This window comes from Ornithorhynchus anatinus, chromosome 20, assembly GCF_004115215.2.
Source record: "Ornithorhynchus anatinus isolate Pmale09 chromosome 20, mOrnAna1.pri.v4, whole genome shotgun sequence".
Classification (NCBI taxonomy): Eukaryota; Metazoa; Chordata; class Mammalia; order Monotremata; family Ornithorhynchidae; genus Ornithorhynchus; species Ornithorhynchus anatinus.
This window is the reverse complement of record NC_041747.1, coordinates 12,773,435-12,790,472: the sequence shown is the minus strand read 5'-3', so window position 1 is coordinate 12,790,472 and position 17,038 is coordinate 12,773,435. Positions and strand designations below refer to the sequence as shown.

General features: G+C 47.7%; 3 long non-coding RNA genes across 3 annotated transcripts; all 3 read left to right on the top strand.

Annotated features, from left to right (window-relative positions):
* The first annotated feature begins 42 nt into the window (after positions 1–42).
* LOC114805858 lies at positions 43–5,072 on the top strand. The gene is made up of 3 exons (XR_003753917.1): positions 43–418; positions 3,797–3,896; positions 5,033–5,072. It is a non-coding gene; the product is annotated as an uncharacterized LOC114805858 (long non-coding RNA).
* Positions 5,073–5,116: 44 nt separating this feature from the next.
* LOC114805866 lies at positions 5,117–13,117 on the top strand. The gene is made up of 3 exons (XR_003753927.1): positions 5,117–5,145; positions 11,065–11,214; positions 13,084–13,117. It is a non-coding gene; the product is annotated as an uncharacterized LOC114805866 (long non-coding RNA).
* Positions 13,118–13,128: 11 nt separating this feature from the next.
* On the top strand, positions 13,129–13,731 carry LOC114805865. Its single transcript, XR_003753926.1, has 2 exons — positions 13,129–13,169; positions 13,277–13,731. It is a non-coding gene; the product is annotated as an uncharacterized LOC114805865 (long non-coding RNA).
* The last annotated feature ends 3,307 nt before the right edge of the window (positions 13,732–17,038 follow it).

Here is a 17,038-nt window from a genome sequence, read left to right as displayed (position 1 = left end):
GCGCGCGCGCACGTGTGTCTGTGTGCGCGCGCGGGAGGACGGACTGCGCCTGCGCCCTAGCGGCAGCGCGCGCCGCGGGCGGGCTTGACTCCACTCCGTCCGCCCGGCGCCGCCATTTTGACAGAAGGCCCGCCCGGCCCCACAATGCACCGGGGCCGCCCCCCCCTTCAATCATTCATTCATTCAATCCTTCATTCAGTCATTCCTTCAATCATCATTCACCCAATTGCATTCGACGAGGGCCTTCCTGGGTGCAGAGCCCTGGGCTAAACGCTGGGGAGAGGTCCCCAGAGCAGCCAGGCCTCAATTAGTCCAGGGTGAAGCCGTGCGGCCTAGTGGCTAGAGCTCCTGGCCTGGGAGTGGGAAGGGCCTGGGTTCCAGTCCTGCCCTCCCCCACGTGACTGCTGGGTGACCTTGGGTAAGTCACTTCATTCACTACCCAAGTTACCAACAAATACCAAGATTATTATTCTTCAATAGTGTTCAGAAGCAGCGCGGCTCAGTGGCAAGAGTACCGGCTTGGGAGTCCGAGGTCATGGGTTCGAATCCCGGCTCTGCCACTTGTCAGCTGGGTGACCGTGGACATGTCACTTCACTTCTCTGGGCCTCAGTTCCCTCCTCTGGAAAATGGGGATGAAGATTGTTTAGCCCCACGTGGGACAACCTGATTCCCCTGAGTCCACCCCAGCGCTTAGAACAGTGCTCGGCACATAGTAAGCGCTTAACAAATACCAACATTATTACTATTATTTATTGAGCGCTTACTACTACTAATAATGTGGTATTTGTTAAGCGCTTACTATGTGCCGAGCACTGTTCTAAGCGCTGAGGTAGATACAGGGGAATGAGGTTGTCCTATGTGGGGCTCACAGTCTTCATCCCCATTTTACAGAGGAGGTAACTGAGGCCCAGAGAAGTGAACACAGTCACACAGCTGACAAGTGGCAGAGCTGGGATTCGAACTCATGACCTCTGACTCCAAAGCCTGGACTCTTTCCACTGAGCCACGCTGCTTAGTACTACTACTAATAATAATGTTGGTATTTTGTTAAGCGCTTACTCTGTGCAGAGTGCTGTTCAAAGCGCTGGGGTAATAATAATAATGTTGGTATTTGTTAAGCGCTTACCCTGTGCAGAGTACTGTTCTAAGCGCTGGGGTAATAATAATAATGTTGGTATTTGTTAAGCGCTTACTATGTGCAGAGCACTGTTCTAAGCGCTGGGGTCGGTACAGGGTAATCAGGTCGTTCCACGTGGGGCTCACAGTCTTAATCCCCATTTTACAGATGAGGTAACTGAGGCACAGAGAAGTGAAGTGACTTGCCCACAGTCCACAGTCACACAGCTGACAAGTGGCAGAGCGGGATTCGAACCCTTGACCTCTGACTCCCAAGCCCACACTCTTTCCACTAAGCCAGAGCACTGCACTAAGTGCTTGGAATGGACCATTCGCAACCGATAGAGACCATCCCTGCCCATTGATGGGCTCACAGTCTAATGGAGAATAATGGTATTGGTTAAGTGCCTACTAGGTGCAAAGCACTGTTCTAAGCGCCGGGGTGGATACAGGGTCATCAGGTTGAACCACGTGGGGCTCCCAGTCTTCATCCCCATTTTCCAGATGAGGGAACGTGGGGCTCACAGTCTTAATCCCCATATTACAGATGAAGTAACTGAGGCCCAGAGAAGTGAAGTGACTTGTCCACGGTCGCACGGCGGAGCCAAGATTAGAACCCATGACCTTGTGACTCCCAGGCCCTGGGCTCTATCCACTGGGCCATGCTATTTTCCATATAATGTGGATAAAAACAATAGAATCACTTCAGACACAACCGGCTTCCGTCCAGTCAGCTCTCTGTCCCTCAACGGCATCTGCTAGTGCTTACTTTGTGCAGAGCAGCATCCAATCAGATTATCTCCTGTTTCCCCCCCAGTGCTTAGCAGAGAGTAAGCCCTTAATAAATATGCCTCTTATAATTGTGATTCTCACGCACCTGCAGCGCTGGGTCGTTTCTCTAAGTAGGCCCTGCTGGGGCCTTGATAATTAATCGCAAGGGACTTTAGTGTCCCCAGCTAAAGATGAACTCCCTGGAGGAGGAGGCCTCCCATCCTGTGTTTTTGAATTTACAGGTGAATTCTCAGAGTCTTTTCCCCCCTGAGAGCAGTTTCTACTCCAAGATCTTTCCCTTGGGGAGGCAGTTTTGCCAGGAAAACCTTCGGCGTGACAGCGTGGCTTAGTGGATGGATCCCGGCCCTAGGAGTCAGAAGGATCTGGGTTCTAATCCCAGCTCCGCCACTTGTCTGCTCTGTGTGACCTCGGGCAAGTCGCTTCACTTCCCTGGGCCTCGGTTACTCCATCTGTAAAATGGGGTAAGCCTCAAGGGAGGGGGATGGACTGCGTTCAATCTGATTAGCTTGTATCTGTCCTAGCGCTCAGCGCAGTGACCTGATGACCCTGTATCTCCCCCAGCGCTTAGAACAGTGCTCTGCACATAGTAAGCACTTAACAAATACCAACATTATTATTAGAGCACTCTCCCTATGGCTTAGTACAGCAAGTGCTCAACAAATACAGTGATGGAGTGAACTCAGCAAATCCAACACAAATGTCTGCTGTATGGCCTTGGGCAAGCCACTTCACTTCTCTGTGCCTCAGTTACCTCATCTGTAAAATGGGGACTAAAACTGTGAGTCCCACATGGGGCAACTCGATTACCTTCTATCTACCCCAGCGCTTAGAACAGTGCTTGGCACACACTAAGCGCTTAACAAATACCATAATTATTATTATTATCAAGCCCCAGCCTCAGTGGAGAATTCTTTAAGCAGCCACCTGAGTCTGAGTACAAGTTGGATCAGTCGGTGGAGGGGTTGGAATAAAGGAAATACCAATCAATCAATCAGTGGTATTTATTGAGCGCTTACTATGTGCAGAGCACCGTACTAAGCACTTGGGAGAGAACAGAATTAGCAGCTATGTTCCCTGCCCTTAATGAGCTTACAGGCTAGAGGGGGAGACAGACATTAATATGAATAAATAGGTAATTTATAAATATAATATAAATCTGATCAGCCAAGGCACTTACTGTTCTAGATATGCTTCATTCCTTCCTAAGCAGTAGGAATCAATACATGCAGCATCATTGTCAACCTTGCACATAGTAAGGGCTTACCAAATACCAGAATTATCATTATTATTATTATTATTAGCTTGCAAGGCTGTGGAAACAAGCCTAGTATTTCAGCATTTCACCTTTTGCCTCCCAAGACTTCAGTCTTTACAGATGTTCTTCTTTCTGTTTGCTGTTTCCGGAGGGTTGCTTTGTTTGGAGTTTTGTGTTTACCTGGCTGGTTTCAATCCCAGAAGATACCTAATATAGTTTTCTCTTGAGCCAGCACACTTAGCTGGGGTGAAGTTTGCACTGCAGCTCAGCGAGTTACATCTGGGAACAGATTTCTCTGGGAACAGATTTCTCAGGGTCTATCCCTCTTTCTTTCGGTTTTCGTGAGGGGACTGAGGTCGCCCAACGAGAGGATTTTATTCCTCTGACATTGGAGATTCTATTTTGTTCTTGCTGCTTTCAAAAGTTTATTCCATTCTCCTGTTCACGCTATTTTTCCCTATCGCTGGTATCACGTTGCAGGGAGAAAGAAAGGGGCATTAGAGGGTGAGTCCCATGTGGGACAGGGACTGTGTCCAACCTGATTAATTTGTATCTACCCCGGTGCTTGGCACCTAGTAAGTGCTTATAACAAGTACCAAAATTTTTTACTATTGAAGCTCTTGGTTTTCCAGGGTGATTTTCCAGGGCCTTCCAGCAGCGATTTCCAGGAGCTCCCACAGTTATCCTGAGAATTCCCCGCTCAAGTCACCACCGCCGTCCTGTGACCTTCAGGTATGCATCCCAGAATCACCTGGAACCCCGCTAGCCAATCAATCAGTGGTATTTATTGGGCGCTTACTGCATGCAGAGGACTGGACTAAGCGCTTTGAGGAGTCCATTACAACAGAGTTGGTAGACACATTCCCTTCCCACAAGGAACTGAATTAAAATCTAGAGCGGGGTAGCTAAGTTTGCTTTGCAAGGGCCGGTTGCCGGGCGCTCAGATTTTTCTTTTTGCCTCCCTCTCTGCTAGTCTTTAGGGGAACGGATCCCCAGTGGACACAAGCTTTACACTCTCTCTTCACCCAGGAGCACAGATAGTTGCTAATAAATTAGGTCACCAAGGGAGCCGGTTTGGCTTTGGCAAAAATATATGCACAAAATAAGGAGCCCTGTGGTTTCAGCAGAGACGTTACTCAAAAACAGCAGCCTTGTTTGAACAGAACATTATCAAAATCCCGCTTCGAAACGGCTTCGCTTCGGGTTTAAACGCTGCAATAAATCGACCGATTAATAATAATAATTATTATGGTATCTGTTAAGTGCTTACTATGTGCAGAGCACTGTTCTAAGCGCTGGGGTAGATACAGGGTAATCAGATTGTCCGACGTGGATCTCACATTTTTTAATCCCCATTTTTACAGATGAGATGACGGAGGGAAAAAGAAGTTAAGTGAGTAGTACTTATTGAGACTCTACTGTGTGCAGATTGTAAAAATGATCTTGAAGGCATTTGTTAACTGCTTACTATGAGCCAAGCACCGTTCTAAGCGCTGGGGTAGATACAAGGTAATCAGGTTGTCCCAGTCTTAATCCTCATTTTACAGAGAAGTTAGTTGGCTTGCCCAAGGTCACACAGCAGACAACTGTACAAAACACTGGGGAGAGTAGACCATAAAGCTTCTAGCGGGCAGGGAACGTACCTACCAACTCCGTTGTATTTCCATGTGCTCAGTTCAGTGCTTTACATGCAGGAAGCCCTCAATAAATACCATCGATCGGCTGTCTACCAACCCTGTCGTATTATAATAATGTTGGTATTTGTTAAGCGCTTACTTTGTGCAGAGCACTGTTCTAAGCGCTGGGGTAGAAACAGGGTAATCAGGTTGTCCCACGTGAGGCTCACAGTCTTAATCCTCTTTTTACAGATGAGGTAACTGAGGCCCAGAGAAGTTAAGTGACTTGCCCACAGTCACACAGCTGACAGGTGGCAGAGCCGGGAGTCGAACTCCGAAGCGCCTGGTACAGTGCTCTGCCCAAAGTAAGTGGTCGGTCAAAAACCGTTGAAAGAGTGAGTGATTTCTGGTCGACCGGCGTGTGAGCTTCCTTCAGACGGACTGACAGAGCAGAGGATCTGGGAGAAAGAACTGAGAGACAATCCCCTCTTGTCTGCAACCTTGGAGGGCAGGTTATCATCAATCGATCGTATTTATCGAGCATTTACTATATGTGGAGGACTGTACTAAGCGCCTGGGAGACACAATCTCTGCCCACTAGGATCTTACGGTCTAAGCTCCTAGTGGTATTTATTACGGTATTTATTAATTGTGCTAATAATCGTGGCATTTGCTAAATACTATATATCAAAGCTGTACTAAGCACTTGGGAGAGTACAATACAGTAGAATAGGTAATAATAGCTGTGCTTTTGTTAGGCACTTAGTAAGTCCCCGTTTCACAGGGGGCTCACAGTCTTAATCCCCGTTCTACAGGTGCGGTAACTGAGGCCCAGAGAAGTGAAGTGACTTGTCCAAGGTCACACAGCAGACAAGTGGAAGAGTCAGGGTTAGAACCCAGGTCCTTCTGACTCCCAGGTCCGTGCTCTATCCACCAAGCCACACTGCTCGCTCATAAGGAGCTCACAGTCTAATGACTGTGGCATCTGTTAATTGTGCCGACAATTGTGGCATTCATTCATTCAGTCGTATTTATTGAGCGCTTTCTGCGTGCAGAGCACTGTACGAAGCGCTTGGAAAAGTACAACACAGTGGTAGAGACAGTCCTCCTCACAACGAGCTCCCTACTAAGTGCTTAATATATGCCAAGACTACACCGAGCAGTGGGGTAGATACCAAATAAGCAGATCGAACCCAGACCCAGCCCTCCATGGGGCTCATAGTGGGAGCGAGTATGAATGTTCAATCCCTATTTTTCTGAGCTCTCAGAGGTGACCTCGATTTTGCGTGGCTCCTTGCAAATCGATGCTAAGCGAAAACAGACCTAATCTAGATAAAAGGAGAATGCGGGGTTTAGAGCGTCTCTTCCCAAGCACGAAGGAAAGAATCAGGAAGGAAAAATTCCTGGCCCTTTAATGGACTTGGTACTCCTCCTTCACCAGCTGTGAAAACTGGTAGAACTGTCGTCGAGGGGAATAAAATGACGGTCTGATGCTTCTTGCTAAGAAGTTGCCCCATGCATCATTTCCGCTCCCTCGATTTCAGAGGGAAGACGGGCTGTTGAGACGTGGAGAGAGGAGACAGAAAGTTCGGCCTGGTTATTTTTATGTTTCGAGCCTGTCTTGGTTCTCAGTCAATTCCAGGATGTTCCTTGTCAAAAACAAACTTTCCACTGAGGTTGACTGGTTTTTCTTCTGGGCCCCCAGAGGAAACGATCTTCCCAAATCCCGTCCGGCTTCCTTTGATCCTCCGGATGGGTGAAAGCAAAAATGTCGTTCTGCTCTTGGATCGATATAGGAGCAAGAGGAAATGGATTTAGAATCCTTTTCGCTGGGCGTCCGTAGTCAATCAATAGTGGGTATTGAGCATTCACCGTGTGCAGAGCACTAAGCACTTGTTTAGTTGTATTTATTGAGCGCTTGCCGTTTGCAGAGCACTGTACTAAGCGCTTGGAAAGTATAGTTCACTTGGAGAAGCAGCGTGTCCTAGCGGATAGGGCGCGGACCTGGGACTCAAAAGGCCCTGGCTTCTAATGCTGGCCCTGCCAACTTGTCTGATGTGGGACCTTGGGCAAGTCACTTTGCTTCTCTGGGCCTCAGTTTTCTCATCTGTAAATTGGGGGTTAAGTCCTATTCCCTTGTACTTAGGCTGTGAGCCCCATATGGGACAGGGACTGAAGACTTCTTTGATCACCTTGTATCCACCCCAGTGCTTAGAGTAGTGTTTGACACAGAGCAAGTGCTTAACAAATACGGTAGTAATAATAATAATAAAGGAGGAGGTAATTACCTGAAAACAAGCATCTCCATTCATTCAATGGTATTGCTTGAGCGCTTACTGTGTGCAGAGCACTCTGCTAAGCGCTTGGGAAAGGACAGTACAACACTAAACAGTGACATTCCTGGCCCACAAGGAGCTTACCACCTAGAGGGGGGAAGGCCGACCTCAATGCAGAGAAAGAAAACTACAGATATGTTTCTGCATCCAGACTCAATCGGAAAATGGTAGGCTTTAAAGAGAAGAAATACGTTTCCTTGCAAATGAAATGGCATTTACAAGTGACACCGCCTTTGAAATGACATTGTGCAATCCAACCTTGCCCCCCGAGGGATGATAAATCTTGCCTAAAATTGAGTATTAAAAAGCCTGAGCAAGTTGAGGTATTGGCGTGCAGTCTTGTTTTAATCTTAGCTGCAGAACTTAACTGCTTTCTCCAAGGCGGGAGGTATTTATTATTGATAGATGAGCGAGCCCGGTAATGGAAGCATTCCTTGATGCGGATGCCGTGGCCGTAGCTTCCTTCCCTTGGAATGAGAAGGGCGGAGCAAGTGCTCTGAAATTCCTATCAGAACTTGGCAATTAATAACAAGCTTTTGGAGAAGCAGCAAGGCCTAGCGGCAAGAGCCCCGCCTTGGGAGTCAGAAGGCCGGTGGGTTCTAATCCCGGCTCCTCCGCTCGTCTGCTGGGTGACCTTGGGCAAGTCACTTCGCTTCTCTGGCCCTCAGTTACCGCAGCTGGAAATTGGGGATTGAAACCGTGAGCCCCAGATGGGACAGGGACCGGGTCCGACCTGATTGCCTCGTATGTACCCCAGCGCTTAGAATAGTGCTCCGCATGTAGTCAGTGCTTAACAAATACCGTCCTTATTATTACCATCCGGGTTCTCTGATGGTAACTTTTTGAATTCCAACTCACTTCCCTCGCTCTCCCCCTCCATTTGGAAAAGTCCTTAAAGTGAGTTTTACACTTTCTCTAGACTGTAAGCTCCTTGTGGGCAGAGAATGGGGTCGTCAACTCGGCTGTATTGTACTCTTCTGGGCACTGTGTCCAGTGCTCTGCACACAGCGTGCGCTCAATAAATACCATCGATTGATCAATTGAAGATGGTATATGCTCCTTCAGGGGGGTCAATAATGATAGACAGCCTCAAGGAGTATTAGGTGTTTCTAATTACAAACTCTCTTCATTTCTAAAGAATTATATTTTCGGTCAATCCCCCCAAGGTCTTTCGAGGTAGATTGCCACCTGGATCCAATACAAGCGTATGAGCCAGGTATTTCCTCTTTTTTTAATGGTATTTTTTCAGTGCTTACTATGTGCCAGGCACTGTACTAAGCACTGGGGTAGATACAAGCTAATTGGGTTGGACCCAGTCCTTATCCCACATAGGGGTCACAGTCTTAATCACCATTTTACACATGTGGAAACTGAGGCACAGAGAATAATCATAGTAATATTTATGGCATTTAAGTGTTTACTATGTGCTAAGCATTATTCTAAGTGCTGGGGTAGATAAAAGGTAATCAGGTTGTCCCATATGGGGCTCACAGTCTTTCATCCCCATTTTGCATTTGAGGAAACTGAGGCCAAGAGAAGTGATTTGCCCAAGGTCGTCCAGCAGACAAGTGGCGGAGCCGGGATTAAAACCCAGGTTCTTCTGACTCCTAGGTCCGGACTGGAGCCGCTAGGCCATGCAGCATCTCACCCAGAAATAGCCTCTGAAGCTTTCTGAGACAGATAAGACACGGTCTGATGGCCTTCCTTCCCGCACTTTGGGTTTATTAATAGGAGAGCCACTTTTCAGTTGGAAGTGGAAAAATTATCTATCCAATTTTCCGCTTTCAGACCAAGAAAAAAAAAAGACCAATCAACTCCAGGTGTAAAAAGAGTAAGTTGGACAGGCAGTTTGCTTCACCGGCTTGACTGTCTTTGACCATTTTGATCCCGCCCTTGTCGCTTTGAGTGCTGGGGCCTGGAAGTCAGAAGGACCCAGGTTCTCATTGGAGTTCCTCCACATGTCTACTGGGTGACCTTGGGCAAGTGACTTTACTTCTCCCTGCCTCGGTTCCTCAAATTTGGAAAGAGCATGGCCTTGGGAGTCATTCATTCATTCATTCATTCATTCAATAGTATTTATTGAGCGCTTACTATGTGCAGAGCACTGTACTAAGCGCTTGGAACGAACAAGTCGGCAACAGATAGAGACAGTCCCTGCCGTTTGACGGGCTTACAGTCTAATCGGGGGAGACGGTCATGGGTTCGAATCCTGGCTCTGCCACTTGTCAGCTGTGTGACTGTGGGCAAATCACTTTACTTCTCAATTACCTCATCTGTAAAATGGGGATGAAGACTGTGAGCGCAGCGTGGCTCAGTGGAAAGAGCACGGGCTTTGGAGTCCGAGGTCATGAGTTCGAATCCCACCTCGGCCACTTGTCAGCTGTGTGACTTTGGGCAAGTCACTTCACTTCTCGGTGCCTCAGTTACCTCATCTGTAAAATGAGGATTAAGACTGTGAGCCCCACGTGGGACAACCTGATTCCCCTGTGTCTACCCCAGCGCTTAGAACAGTGCTCGGCACATAGTAAGCGCTTAACAAATACCAACATTATTATTATTATTAGGTGGGACAACCTGATTACCCTGTATCTACCCCAGCACCTAGAACAGTGCTGTGCACGTAGTAAGCGCTTAACAAATACCGACATTATTATTATTATTAAATGTAAAATGGGGATTAAGACTGTGAGTCTCATGTGGGACGACCTGATTACCTTGTATCTACTCCAGTGCTTAGAACAATGCTTGGCACTGGGGATTTGATACTTCCTCTTATTCAGATTGTTGATCCCCACGTTGGGCAGGGACTGTGTTCCACCTGAGCAGCTCGTTTCGACCCCAGCGCTTAGTACGGTACCTGGCACAGAGTAAAATAGGCGAGTATATTCAGCGCTCACTGTTCTTAAACCACCTTAATGGTAGGACCTTTTCGACTTTGCTTTCGGCCCCAAGAACTTCAGATGGATTTGCGGTTTGTCTACCCAGCTCTACCCCCTCTAGCAAACTGTCTCTCGGTAGTAGCCTGAAATAAATTTAAAAAAAGAGAAGAAAAACCAAGCCCGGAGACTTGGTTTGAATTAAATATTGAAAGCTTACTCAAAAATACCTTAAAAGAAATACACGAGCAGTAGAGCATTGATTTTGCTAAGCCTTTTAATATTTAATTCAATCACCTTGATTTGGGATTGTTATTCTGCCTGTTTTTCAGGGCCGCGGATATCTGCGATCGGTAACTTGGCTCAGGGGATGATGGCTGGCCTGGAACACAACGTTCTGTTGTTGAGGGCCTTTGATGGGGAGAGGGGGTGGGAAGGACACTTCGGGGGTTCTTGTCGGTAAGAGAAACCATCTCGGTGCGAGGAGTGAGGTTTAAACTTTACTACGGGAATGTGGCTTTTGTTTGAACCTGTTTCTGCTCATGGGTGGATTATTCATTCATTCGCTCCCTCAATCATATTTATTGAGCACTTACCGTGTGCAGAGCACTGTTCTAAACATCTGGTAGAGTACCATAGAATAGTAAACGGACACATTCCCTGCCCACAACAAGCTTACAGTCTAGAGTAAGTGTATTACAGATAGGTAGATATATATATATTATAGATATGTGTTATATTTATTATTTATAGAATAATATTATTGATGCTCTTGTTGCCTGTCATTTTGTTTTGTTTTGTTGTCTGTTTCTCCCCTTGTAGACCGTGAGCCCATTGTTGGGTAGGGATTGTCTCTATCTGTTGCCAAATTGTACTTTCCAAGCACTTAGTACAATGCTCTGCACACAGTAAGTGCACAATAAATATGATCGAATGAATGAATAGAGGGATGGGTTTATGACCTAGAGGGACTGTAAACTGTATTCTTGAGCCTACAATGGTGAACATGCTTTCTTGTCCGTGTTTGAATCTCTAAATGTGAAATCTGGCTTCCACCCCCTTCACTCCACAGAAACCGCCCTCTCAGAAGTCACCAGTGATGCCCCTCCTTGCCAAATCCATCGGGCCTCCACTCCGTCCTAATCCCCCCGACTCCTCGGCTGCCTCGGACACCGTCGACCACCCCCTTCTCCTGGAAACGTGTTGCAACCTTTTTTTTATGGTATGTGTTAAACGCTTACTCTGTGCCGGGCACTAAACCAAGAACTGGGGTAGATAGGAGGTTGGACGCGGTCCGTGTCCCACGCGGGGCTCGTATTCTTAATCCCCAATATAGAGATAACAGGCCCAGAGAAGTGAAGTGACTTGCCCAAGGTCACCCAGCAGTCGAGTTTTGGAGCTAGGATTAGAACCCGAGGCCTTCTGACTCCCCGGCCTCGCTCTAGCCACTAGACCACGTTGCTTCTCTTGGCTTCACTCACACTTTGGTTTGACCGACACGGTCCTCTCCTGGTTCTCCTCCTATCTCTCCTATCGTATCCTCATGGGCTCCTCCTCTGCCTCCCACCCCCTAACTTTGGGGGGTCCCTAAGAGCGTCGTTCCGGCTCCCCTTCTATTTTCCATCACTCCCTTGGAGAGCTCATTCACTCCAGTGGCTTCAACTACCATCTCTATCCGGACGATTCCCCAAACTACATCTCCGGCCCTGACTCTCTCCGCACTCTCGCGTTTCCTCCCGCCTTCAAGACCTCTCTACTTGGATGTCCCGCCGACACCTCAGGCGTAACCCGTCCAGAACAGAGCTCCTTATCTTCCCACCCAAATCCTGTCCTTCCCCTGACTTTCCCGTCCCTCAGACGGCACCGCCATCCTTCCTGCCTCACAAGCCTCGTAGCCTTGGCGTTATTCTCGACTCCCCTCTCTCTCAACCCATATTCAATCCATCACTAAATCCTATCGGCTTGACCTTCACAACGTGGCTAAAATCCGCCCTTTCCTCTCCATCCAAACTGCTACCACATTAATCCAGTCATCATGTCCCGCCTGGATTATTGTATCAGCCTCCTCGCTGACCTCCCGGCCTCCCGTCTCTCTCCACTCCGATCCATACCTCACTCTGCTGCCCGGCTCATTTTTCCGCAAAAACGTTCAGTCCACGTCTCCCCACTCGTCAAGAACCTCCAGTGGTTGCCCATCGGCCTCCACGTCAGACAGAAATTCCTTATCGTTGTCTTTGAAGCCCTCAATCCCCTCGCCCCCTCCTACCTCACCTCGCTACCCTCCTGCTACGACCCGGGCCGCACACTTCGCTCCTCCAGTGCCAACCTACTCGCTGTCCCTCCATCTCATCCATCTCTCCGCTGACCTCTCGCCCACATCCTGCCCCTGGCCTGGAACCCCCTCCCTCCTCTAATCCGACGGACAACGACTCCCCCCCACTTCAAAGCCTTATCTCCTCCAAGAAGCCTTCCCTGACTAAACCCTCCTCTCCTCCCACTCCCTTTTCATCACCCTTGCACTTAAATTTGCCCCCTTTATTCACCCCTCTCTCAGCCCCACAGCACTCAAGTACGTATACGTTAATGTATTAATTTCTGTCTTCCCCTCTAGGCTACGTCCGTTGTGGTCAGGGAACGTGTCTGCCAACTCTGCTATACTGTAGTCAGTCAATCGTATTTGCTGAGCGCTTACCTTGTGCAGAGCACTAAACTGAGCAATTGGGAGAGTACAGTATAACAGACGCATTCCCTGCCAACAACGAGCGTACGATCTAGAGGACTTGTTCCCCCCCCAGGCGCTTAATACGGTGATCTGCACAGAGTAAGCACTCAATAAATATGATTTATTGACGATCTTAGCTGAGGCGGATCTCCAGGAACCACACTTCCACTTCCCTGCAGCCTTCTCCAGATGGTCACGGACGGGAAAACATTAGCTGATGCCTCCGTTAGCCAGTCCCATCCCTGAATTCTAATTCCGGCTCTGCCACTCCCCTGCTGGGTGACCCTGAGCAAGTCACTTAACTTCTCTGTGCCTCAGTTCCCTCATCTCTAAAATGGAGATTCAAAGCCAGTTCTTCCTCCTACCTAGATTCTGAATCCCATGTGGGGCAGCGACTGTACCTATCCTGATTGTCTCGCATCTACCCCAGCACTTAGGACAGTGCCTGACGGATGGTAAGCGCTTAACGAATACCACAGTGATCATTTCTCGTCATTATTTTTTATTATTATGATTATTCTCTACCACGATGGTAATTTTTAATGTACCCTCTTCTCTTCAGGATGTTTTCAGTTTGATCCTGAGCTGTTTCTCCCCTGCCCGATACATTTCAGAAGTGCAGCTCTCAAATTGGTGGTTTTCTGTGCTTTGAGAGATCTTTCCCGGCACTGTCCAGTTTTCCAGAAACTTAGCTATCTGTCCGCAGCGACTCCGGCCAGATCCTTGAATTCCCCAGAACACGAGCGTTCGGAAGCTGCAGAATCGAATGCGTGGGAGAAGAAGTTTCTGAGTTCTTCAATCCGTGCAACTGCCCGCCAGCAGTGGCACTAATAAGAGGTAGGTCAGAAGAAGAGACCTTCTTTTCTGAAAACAAAAGTGACCCTGTTTTGTTTTCCTCAGACAACGAGCCTAGCGGAGGGGCGGTGGTTTGAATGTGAAGCCCACAGAGGAGAAAATGGATGCCCTTTGTGACTGATGATTGCTTCGTGAAGCCTCTAATGACAGAGCTTGATATACCTGTGGTCTGATGGATTCATTTTCCCAGGGAGTTTGTCTCTGTTTTGCTTCTAGGGGGCAGGGAGGTTTGGATTATGGCCAGCATTCGCTCTGGGGCCTCTGTCTGCCGGAAAACTCTTTCCAGGGAACAGTTCAGGGCTTCGAGCTACCCGGCCAGGAAGCGGCGTGGCCGAGCGGATAGAACACAGACCTGGGAGTCAGAAGGATCTGGGTTCTAATCCCGGGCCCTCCACTTCTCCCTCATCTGCAAAGTGGGGGTTCTCCCTCCTACTTACCCTGTGAGCCCCACGTGGAATCTGATTATCTTGTATCTACATCAGGGCTTAATACAGTGCTTGGCACAGAGTAAATGCTTAACAAATACCCCAGTTTTGGATATTAGTCTTCCTTTGGGGAAGCAGCGTGGCTTAGTGGAAAGAGCCCAGGCTTGGGAGTCAGAGGTCGTGGGTTCTAATCCCGGCTCCGCCACTTATCAGCTGTGTGACTTTGGGCCAGTCACTTCACTTCTCTGTGCCTCAGTGACCTCATCTGTCAAATGGGGATTAAGACCGTGAGCCTTACGTGGGACAACCAGATCACCTTGTATCTACCCCAGCTCTTAGAACAGTGCTCAGCACGTAGTGAGTGTTTAAGAAATACCATCATCATCAGTATTATTCTCCTCTAGACCATGAGCTCCCTGTGGGCAGGGAATGTGTCTGCTGTCGTATAGTACTCTCCCAAGTGCTTAGTATAGTGCTCTGTGCACAGTGAGCACTGAATAAATACGGTTGAAGGAATGAATGAATCTCCTAGATCGCCTCTTTCCTCTTCACCGGAACGACCAGGGTGATTCCAGGTCAGCTTTTACTCTAGTTGGAATAGGGCATCTGCCTTGTCACTGGTCTCCCTGCCTCCAGCCTCTCCCCCACCTCCAATCTGAGTTTCACAGGATTTCTTCCTGAAGCATCACTTGGTAGGCATTGCTCCTCAGACCCCCCTCCACCGACTTCCCGTGTCTCTCCACGTCATTCCAAAGCCCAGTCAAGAGTCCATCCGACCTACGTGGCCTCTTCAATCCCAACTCGCTCCCTCCGCTGCTTGTCAGCCCTGTGACCTTGGGCAAGTCACTTCACTTCGCTGGGCCTCAGTTCCCTCATCTGCAAAATGGGGATTAAGACTGTAAGCCCCACATGGGACAACCTGGTGACCTTGTGTCTACCCCAGCGCTTGGCACATAGTAAGCGCTTAACAAATGCCATTATTATTATTCATTTCCTCCAAGGCAATCTTGAGTCCTCCAAGGACTCACCCACCTACATCCCCTCATAATAATAATAACTGCAGTGTTTATGAAGCGCTTACTATGTGGTAGGCTGGGGCGGATGCAAGCAAATGGGGTTGGACACAGTCCCTTTCCCACGTGGGGCTCGTACATTCTGTTCCTCCACCAGATTGGAACTCCCTCCTTCCTCAGGTTGTAATTAGGTGCTTACTATGTGCGGAGCACTGTACTAAGCACTGGGGTAAACTCAAAACAGTCGGGTTCCATGGGGGATCACAGTCCAAGTAAAGTGCTCACTAAATACAATCAATTGATTGGTAGGGGTAAGGAATGTAGTTTGCTCTAATATTTTCATTTGGGAACTGGCCTCAAGCAAGACTTCATTCAGTTGTATTTATTGAGCACCTACTGTGTGCAGAGCACTGTACTAAGCACTTGGGAAAGTACAGTACAAAAATAAACAGTGACATTCCCTGCCCACAACGAGCTCACAGTCTAGAGGCAGGGAGACAGACATAAGTACAAATAAACAAAATGACAGATACGGACGTAAGTACCGTGGGGTGGGGAGGGGAGACGTACGGTATCGTGTTTCACCATTATTCTTGCACAAAGAACAACTCACCCAGTTTCCCATTAAGACATCTTTCCCTTTGTCTGATACACAAAGCTGCTTTCCACCGGTTCCACGGTGGTGTTTGTTTTCTGTTACGTGAGGTCATCCGAGCTGGACACTGTTTCTCTTCTGGGGAACAAGAACCTTAAGGACGATTTCCTCCTCCCAGGCTGAATGTGGTCTTGCCCAAGGCAGGGCAAACCTGATTTTCCTGCAGACCTACTTGGGCCCACCCCTGCATCTAGGGGGCAAATGGTTTTAAGATGTAGTAAGATATAGATGTAGTCAATTTGATTAATTGATTGATTGCTCTACCCCAGAACTTAGTACAATGCCTGGCACATAGTAAGCACTCAAGAATACCCTAAAAAAAAATGAGATTGACTTTTTGCTTGTTTCGTGTCCATCAGACTGATAGGAATCCATTTTCTGCACAATCTCTGCCCCAAGATCCTTTCCTGCTTCATGGTCAGTGGCTTTATGTAGGGGCTCGGCAGTAAATAGAAGTAAATTGTTCCCAATAATATTCGTACATCATTTATGCAGCGATCCCGAGAAAAGACCCACCACTCTGGACAGACAGTGATATCGGTGAAATCAGAGTTGGTCAAATTTATACTCAGTGCTCTGGCGAAGCATTTCTTTGTTCTGAGGTAACTGCAAGAAGCCTTAAACTCTCTGACTTGGCCCCATGCCTAAAGCATTTCATAATTCTTAATAAATGTTGGAGCAGCATTCTGAAACTAAATTTATCCCACTTCCATTAGAAGGGAGACACCACTCAATCAGATTCAGGCTCGTGAAGAAATCTTGATGTTCAAAAGTACAGGTTGCCCCTTGGGAATCAAAAGGTCGTGGGTTCTAATTCCGACTCTGTCACTGGGCTGCTGTGTGACCTTGGGCGAGTCTCTTAACTTCTCTGGGCCTTAGTTAACTCATCTATAAAATGGAGATTGAGATTCTTAGCCCCACGTGGGACGGTGTGTCCAACCCGATTTGCTTCTGTCCACCCCGGCGCTTAGTACAGTGCCCGCCACCTAGAAAGTACTGAACAGGTACCATGATTATTTAGCATAGTCTTAAAATATTCTAGTAAATTGCAAAAGATTCTATCTCTAAAACAGTTCAGTCTGTATTTTGTGTAGGATTATCCTTTGAAACCTGTTATTTTTCACATGAACAACTCGTGTATTCAGATATTTCATTAAGCCTGGTTTTATATTTTTGAACAATTGAGATTTTCCCTGTCGGACCTAGGATTTTGGCAGATCTCAGTTAAGTAGCTTTCATAGCGTCACTCTGGTGGCCGGTAGAGAAATAAGAATATTTCATAATTAATACTTTCATTGACATTAACATGCTTAGGGATTTATTTTTTTCTGTAGCCTGTAGGTTGACTTAATAATTTACCAGCTGTTTTTTTCTCA